Source organism: Caretta caretta, chromosome 19 (genome assembly GCF_965140235.1).
Source record: "Caretta caretta isolate rCarCar2 chromosome 19, rCarCar1.hap1, whole genome shotgun sequence".
Taxonomy (NCBI): domain Eukaryota; kingdom Metazoa; phylum Chordata; order Testudines; family Cheloniidae; genus Caretta; species Caretta caretta.
The window spans coordinates 6,793,849-6,802,108 of record NC_134224.1 but is presented as its reverse complement, the minus strand read 5'-3'; the positions used below and the strand labels follow the sequence as shown (position 1 = coordinate 6,802,108).

Genomic DNA, 8,260 nt, shown 5'->3' with positions numbered 1-8,260 from the left:
CTCAGGGCTTCAGCCCCGCGTGAGGTGCCAGGGCTCAGGTCAGATACGATGGGGACGGGGACCATGTAGAACCCAGGGGCAGCGAGTTGTATGGGCCCATGGTGCCCAGGCTCCAGCAAATTCAGGGCCCAGGGGATCCAGCTCCACCAATGTTCAGGGCTGGGTCTCTCCCACGGCCCTGCCTGCCGCCCCCGTGCGCCCCCTCCGCCAAGCATCCCTGCCTGCCCTGGGCCATGGGTGGCTGCCCCTTGCAGCTCCACGCTGCGCTCCCTCACCGGCCGCTGCCAGCTACAAGGGATCGGTGCCAGGGGCAGGCTGAAGCAGCTGCTGCGCCTGCAGAGGGAGGAGGCTTATGGCAAGCCCCCCCCCCCCCCCCCGGCAGACGACTCCAAGTTGACTGCAAGGGGGGACTGGGGGGCCTATCCTGGCTGGACCTCCTGAGCAGCAGCCTGGGAGGGCTTGGGTGAGTGTCATGCCCTTCCCTGGAGTTCGCTGCTGCTGGTGGGGAGAGGGATGGGGGCAGTCTTCCTCTGTGGCCCCCAACCCCGGAGCAGCCTGCTTGCTGCACCCCAAACTCCTCATCCTTGGCCCAGCCCCATGCCCCACACCCCCTCCCACACCCCAACCCTCTGTCCCAGCCAGAGCCTGCACCCAGCACCCAAACCCCCTCCCACACCCAGCACCCCAAACTGCCTTCCATACCCCCTCCTGCACCGCAAACCCCTGTCCAGCCCAGAGCCCGCACTCAGCACCCAAACTTCCTCCCAGAACCTGCACCTCTCCCGCACCCAAACTTCCTCCCAGAACCTGCACCCCAAACCCCCTCCCGCACCCAAGCTCCCTCCCAGAGCCCGCAACCTGCACCCCCTCCTGCACCACAACCCCCTGCCCCAGCCCAGAGCCTGCACCCAGCACCCAAACTCCGTCCCAGAGCCTGCACCTCTCCCGCACCCAAGCCCCCTCCCAGCACCTGCACCCAGAACCCAAACCCCCTCCCAGAGCCAGTACCCAGCACCTAAACCCCCCGTACCCCCACCTGCATCCTAACCCCCTCCCAGCACCTGCACCCAGAACCCAAACCCCCTCCCAGAGCCAGTACCCAGCACCTAAACCCCCCGTACCCCCACCTGCATCCTAACCCCCTCCCAGCATCTGCACCCAGAACCCAAACCCCCTCCCAGAGCCAGTACCCAGCACCTAAACCCCCCATACCCCCACCTGCATCCTAACCCCCTCCCAGCATCTGCACCCAGAACCCAAACCCCCTCCCAGAGCCCGCACCCAGCACCCAAACTCCCTCCCAGAGCCCACACTCAAACTCTCTCCCAGAGCCTGCACCCCAAATCCCCTCCCAGAGCCCACATCCTGCACCCAAACCCCTACCCCACCCAGAACCCCAAACCCCCTCCTGCACCCCCTTCTCACCCCAAACCCCTGTCCCAGCCCAGAGCCCACACCGAGCACCCAAACTCCCTCACAGAGCTCGCATCCAAACTCTCTCCCAGAGCCTGCACCCAGCACCCAAACTCCATCCCAGAGCCTGCACCCCAAACCCCATTCCGCACCCAGACTACCTCCCAGAGCCTTAGGCAGGGAGGGCAGGGGTCAGGACTTGGACCTGTTCTGGGCACCACCAAAAATTATACAAATCTGCTGCCCCGGGACCATCGATGGATTGCCAGTTGCTGCACAGATTGACCAGCAGCTAGTCATCCTGGTGACCAGGACCCGGTTTTCGGGGAGAGGGGCGGGAGGGTCTAAAAGGGGTTTTTTTCTTTCTCCTCAGTTTGCCCTGCTGCGATGTGCAACATTTGAGCTCGTCACCCAATGAGAACATAAGTCAAAGTCCTTCTCCCCCCCTCCCCCCCCCCCGGCACATTTTCTTAACACCCTCTCCCCAGAAGACCAGTGTAGAACAGCTGCAGGGCCCCGGAGCTGCTTGCCCTTCTCAGGGCTTCCCTGGGGTCCCTGGAGACACCTGTGCAAATGTCAGGCATGTGACATCCAAGCAATGTGGGTTACGGTGCCACGCTGTACCAGCCGCTTTCATCTCTGGAGCTACTAGTCCAGGGCTGGCAGGAAACCCCTGAGTTTCTCATTAGCTCTGTTCATTTTGTGGTTATAGCAAGTGCTGAGAACAGACTTCTCAAGTTTGCTCATGATACATCAGAAGGCAGGAAATCAGGAAAAACAGACACCAAGCGAGAACAAGCACTCTTGCAATTCCCTGATGTGAAGGACCATTTGGCTGCCCTCTGGGAGGTGAGAGCCTAGCTCTGGATGAGACGGATGGAAATGATAATGTGACTGGGAAGGGAGTTATTGCTCTCTGGCCATGGAAATCTAAGAGCAGCTGGTGTCCACCTCACTGCAAACAGGTAAGGGAAGGGCAGGGGCTGTGAGCAGCCCTGGAATGGTGTCCTGGAGTGGGAATCAGGGATTGCCACGGTGTGGGGTGGCATGACGGGTGTGCGCTGGCTCTTTCAGAGCCCCAGTTGGGGAGTAATGGTTTCTTTGGGGGAAGGATGACCCCCAAATGATACCCACTTACCTCCTGGGAGGGAGTGAAGTGAGCATTGCAGTGAGTCCGTCAAGGATCTATCACCATAGCATCTGGGCGATACATTTGGGGATGGAGCGAGGAAGATTTAATCTCCTCAGCCTCTCCTGTTGGTTTCTCTCGGGGCACACTGTGTTGGTTTGGGGATGTTTGGACAGACAGACCCACATTTTAGTCTTGAGTTGGTCATGGACAGGCTCCTGAGTTGCTCCCTCCAAAACAAAACTTCTCCAAAGTGCCCCGTCTGCCCACATACTAGGAATGGCTAATTCAGAGGGGTTCCCTTCAGAGAGCATATCAGGCATCTGGTGAGCCCGTTGCTCCAAAAACCTTGACTTCCAGGGCAAAGCTAGAAGATATGTCCTGAGCCAGCAGCCTTGAAACTGGACTGAAAACATGCTGAAGGGTCTGTTTGCTGCTGCGTTGTTTTGTCCCTCAGAGCAGCTCTCTGAGGTATCATAAGTCTCAAGAAGCAGGGAAAATCCATCTCTGCAGTGAAGAGTCACTGAAATACTTCTGAATGGTGTTGTTCAACTTCAGTGGCTCTGATATGAACTTCTTCAGTGCAGACGCCATGGCAGGGCTGGCTCCTTGCCTCGTGTGGCTGCAGAAAGAGCTCTGGGTCCCATTCCCCTCTAAGACGCATCCTTCAATACCTAATTAGAGCTATGACTCTTTGCTCTGCTAAAGCCACCCCAGGAGCCACAAGTAACCAGAGAGGGGCCCAAGATGCAAAGGGCAGGGCTTTTGTTCCCTCTCTGCAAGAAATGGGAAGGATCAGACATGGGTAGTTTGGCTGCTCTGAGTGTGAGGCTGTTTGGGCCACTGTCCTCCCTCCTTCCATCTTGCATTCTTCCCCTTGAACCAGAGCAGCTGGGATATGTGTATGCTGGCGCTAGCCTGGCTGGCCGCATGAAACACAAGGGTCTCGCATGTGGGCTGGTCAGCAGTGACCGGGGTGGGAATTCGCTTTTGTGGTGAGTGGCGACATTGTAGGGCAGCGCGTGTTCTGTCTAAACTTAGCCCCTGTGGACCTTGTTAAAACAAGACTCTATTGCAGCCTGCTCCAGCCAGGCGTGTGGGGTCAGTGCTGTAAACTGAGGGGCTGGAGCCTTAGTGACGAACCCTGGAATATTTTCAGAGATGAGGGTTCCACTGTCCTTTTCACAATAGGTGTCCGCAACACAGCCACCCACCCACCCACACGCCTCCCAAACTGCGTGGCACAAAACCACGAGAGGAAAATAGGCATGCACACACAAACACGCACAAACACATGCACAAAGCCAGACAGAGATAAACAGACACAGACACACAAACAGAAGCACCCAAGCATGCAGTCACCCAGACACAAACACACACACACAGAGAGCCTGGACATATACACGCAGACACCAGTGCACAGAGAGACAAACTGACAAACAGGTACCAACATACATAGGCAGACCGACACATTCAGTCACACAGACAACCACCCAGAGTCACAGACATACACTCACCGACAAACCCATCGAGAGACACACTGACACAAACTCACACAAGCACACCGAGGCAAGTAAGTGCAGACACACGCATGCAGACCAACACAAATGTTCACTCACATAGGCAAACACAGTCACCAAAGAGAGACAAAAACAACTTCAGAGCCAAAATCCTCTTTGGCCTCAGATGTTGCTTAGATGACACTGATTTGGGGTGGAAATTGTTTTGTGGCTTGAGCATGAACACCTCCTACCGCACCCAGGATTCTTGTAGGAAGGGAAAAAACACAACCCTGGTATCTTTTGCCTTTTGCTAAAGCATCATATTTTAAATGTTTGATGTTCTCTCCAGGCAATGGTATCTGGGACAGTTTGAAGTTTTTCTTCCACGAGGGTGGACATTTTGTTTTAATTTATTTGTTTCCTTCTTGTTAACGGGAGACAAACAATGCTCAACTTCCCCGTCACGTCAGCAGGCCATAGGATGCCATTTAAAATACAATGAGGCAGCACCTCGTGCATTTCACTGTACCCCTCTTTGGAAGTGGCCTTGCCCAAAGCAATCAGGCTCCGGCCTTTTGGCTTCTTTAGGAAGCAAAGGCCTGAAACCAGTTTTCCTTGGGCAGGGCTACACTACAATCCCTGCATCGGTGCAGCTGCATTGTAGCGCTTTGTTGAAGACGCCCTAAGCCGACGGGAGAGAGAGAGAGAGAGAGCTTCTCCCGTCTGCTTAGTCACTCCACCTCCCGATGTAGTGCTGTCTACACAAGGGTTACGATCTGTAACTAGGTCACGCAAGGATCTGGATTTTTCACACCCATGAGACTTTGTTATACTGAAGTAAGTGTGTAGTGAAGACCTGGCCTTTTTAACCTTGAAAATATGGGTAGTTTCTTCCTGGTATTGATGGAGAATGTGTTGTGGGTGTCAGAGATGCAGATTCAGATTTGTCTGCCTTCGCTGAAAGGATTGGAGGGGCCGACACTACCAAAGAGAGGGTTTATCCCCAGTGTTAAATAGATGATAATGAAAAAGAGAGAGTTTTAAACACCTGGGGAGTCAGGCCCTGCGTAGACTCAAGCTTTCTCTAGAGCAGGGGTTCTCAACCTCTTTCTTTCTGGGTCCCCCACCCAACATGGCCCACCCGTGCCACAACAGCTGTTTTAGTAGGTTAAAAGTCAGGACTGGCGGTAGGGGGTAGCAAGCAGGGCAATTGCCGGGAGCCCCACACCACAGGGGACCCGCGAAGCTGAGTTGCTCATGCTTTGGCCTCAGCCCGGGGAGGAGGGGCCTGGGCTTCTGCTTGCTGCCCTGGGCCCCAGCGAGTCTAACGCTGGCCCTGCTCTCTGGTTTATTTTGGCGAACCCCCTGAAACCTGCTCACTGTCTCCCAGGGGGCCCCGGACCCCTGGTTGAGAACCACTGATCTAGAGCTCGAGGTGGATTGGTCCCTCTAGCTCCCCCACCCCATCCAAACCCAGAACTCCCCCAGCCCTGTGCTGCCAGTGACAGAAGTCAGGGCAGTCACCCTCGGCTGTGACCTACTCTCAGCCTGGGTTGAGCTGAGCATTTGTAGTTCATTTGGGGTCATGCCAGCAAGGCAGACCCATGACACAACGGCTGATGCAAACTCGTCCTCCGGTGCTGGCCCACAGTTACCTAGAAACGCCTCCATGGCGTTCCGTTTTCACTTCTTTGGAATTTGTGATATCACACCTGGGAGTCCCCCAGCCATTGCTGGAGACTTGCAGGGTAGAGAAGACCTGAAACTCCAATATTATAATCCCCCGAGCCAAATAAAAACTATTTGGAAGGGGAGAGTGGGGAAGCTTTCAGGCCTTTCTCTCTGAAGCAAAGAACGGCAACAACGATCCCCCATATTTTTCCATGTCTCCATTAAGAAAGATCCCTTCTAAGTGCTGTTAGCACCTCTGAAACTTCCAAGCCAAGCGACAAATATTTTGCCAGCCCATCTTTGCTCAGCAGAATCCAGCCCAGGGTGAAGGTTCACAGGCCAGAATTGATACAGTAAGAAGACTGGCTAACACAGGCCCTAGGTGTGGGCACTAAATGGAATCTATGCTGATTTATTCTAATGCCGCACAGGGATATAGTCAAAAGCATTTGCAGAAGTACCTGCGGAGACCTCACTCTCATGACCATGAGCGGGGCTGGGGTGGCTCAGTGAGAGACACCGTTTCACTGATGCTTCCCAGCCCTCCGATGCATCCTCGTTCAATTGCATTCATCGGCTACTTGCCTTTATGGGAAGAAAATCTGAGGGAAAAGGAGTTCAGGGGAGCTGAAGACAATATTTTCTCAAGGAGACAATATTAAACGTATAACTGCAAACGATCCCGATGCAAAGGAAAGAGCAGAAGAAAAGTACAAGGCCAATATGGTTCCATCGGGAGCTCTTTAATGACCTGAAAATCAAAAAGGAATCCTACAAAAATTGGAAACACGGACAAATTGCCAGGGAGTTACAAAAGAATAGCACGAGCATGCAGGGACAAAATCAGAACAGCTAAGGCACAAAATGACTTATACCTAGCAAGGGACATAAAAGGCAATAGGAAGACATTTTATAAATACATTGGGAGCAAGAGAAAGATGAAGAAAAGCGTAGGTCCTTTACTTAGCGGGGAAGGAGATCTAATAACTGGGCTGAGGTTTTCAATGCCTCTTTTGCTTTGGTCTTCACTAAAAAGTGTAATGGTGACTCAACACAATTAATATTAACAACCGGGGGAAGGAGCACAAGCCAAAATAGGAAACAAACAGGTTAAAGAATCTTTAGATAAGTTAGATGTATTCAAGCCGGCAGGGCCTGATGAAACTCCTCCTATGGTACTTAACAAACTAGCTGAAGTGATCTTGGAACCATTTGCCATTATCTTTGTGAACTCCTGGAGGAGGGGTGAAGTCCCAGAGGACTGGAGAAGGGAAAACATAGAACCTAGCTTTTTAAAGGAGAACATAGAGGACCTGGGAATTATAGATCAGTCAGTCAAACTTTGATACATGGAAAGGTACTGGAACAAATTATTAAAACAATCAATTCACAAGTGCTCAGAGTTATAACAGAGTAATAAGGAATAGCCAGCATGGATTTGTCCAGAACAAATCAGGCCAAACCATCCTAAGTTCCTTCTTTGACAGGCTTACTGGCCTAGTGGATAGGGGTGGAGCAATAGACATGATCCCTCTTGATTTTAGTAAGGCTTTTGACACAGTCCCACATGACAGTCTCATAAGCAAACTAGATAAAATAAACATAAGGTGGCTGCACAACTGATTGAAAGACATACTCAAAGAATAGTTATCAATGGTCCATAGTCAAACTGGGAGGACATATCTACGGGGTCCCACATGGGTCAGTCCTAGGTTCAGTACTAATCAATATTTTTATTAATGATTTGGGTAATGGAGTAGGGAGTATGATTATTAAAGCTGCATATGACACCAAGCTGGGAGGAGTTGCAAGCACTTTGGAGGACAGGATTAGCATTCAAAATGACCCTGACAAATTGGAGAACTGGCCTGAAATCAACAAGATGAAATTCAATAGTAACAAGTGCAAAGAGCTTCAGTTAGGAAGGGAAAATCAGGGACAAAATGGGGAATAACAGGCTAGGTAGTAGTATGGCTGAAAAGGCTCTGGGAGTTATAGTGAATCACAAACTGAATATAAATCAACCATGTGATGTGGTTGTGGAAAAGGCTAATATAATTCTGGGTGTGAATTAATGGTAGAGTTGTATGTAAGACATGGGAGGTAATTGTCCCGCTACGCTCAGCAGTGGGGAGGCCTCATCTGGAGTACTGTGTCCAATTCTCAGTGCCACACCATTAGAAAGATGGGGACAAATTGGAGAGAGTCCGGAAGAGAGCAACAAAAATGGCAAAAGGTTAAGAAAATCTGACTTAGAAGGAAAGGTCAAAAAAAGGCATGTTTTGTCTTGAGAAAAGAAGACTGAGGGTGGATCTGCTAACAGTCTTCAGATATATTTTACAAAGAGGACTGTGATCAATTGTTCTGAAGGTAGGACAAGAAGGTAGGACAAGAAGTTATGGGCTTAATTGGCAGCAAGGGAGATTTAGGTTAGATATTAGGAAAAAACTTTCTAACTGTAGGGGTAGTTAAGCTCTGGAATAGGCTTCCAAGAGCGATTGTGGAAACTCCATCATTGGAGGTTTTTGAGAACTGGTTGGACAAA

The 8,260-nt window shown here is 51.7% G+C and overlaps 1 protein-coding gene across 2 annotated transcripts in view; it reads left to right on the top strand.

The window, feature by feature from the left end:
- Positions 1 to 438: 438 nt before the first annotated feature.
- The window catches only part of LCK (LCK proto-oncogene, Src family tyrosine kinase), a 33,382-nt gene continuing 25,560 nt past the window's right edge, over positions 439 to 8,260 (top strand). The window contains exons 1-2 of one of the 2 annotated variants that reach the window (XM_048826019.2): positions 439 to 463; positions 2,126 to 2,378. The gene's annotated coding sequence lies outside the window, so the exon portion shown is untranslated. Of the gene's footprint in view, positions 464 to 1,911; positions 2,379 to 8,260 lie in introns of those variants that run through there. The other variant, XM_075121276.1, reaches the window with a different exon arrangement.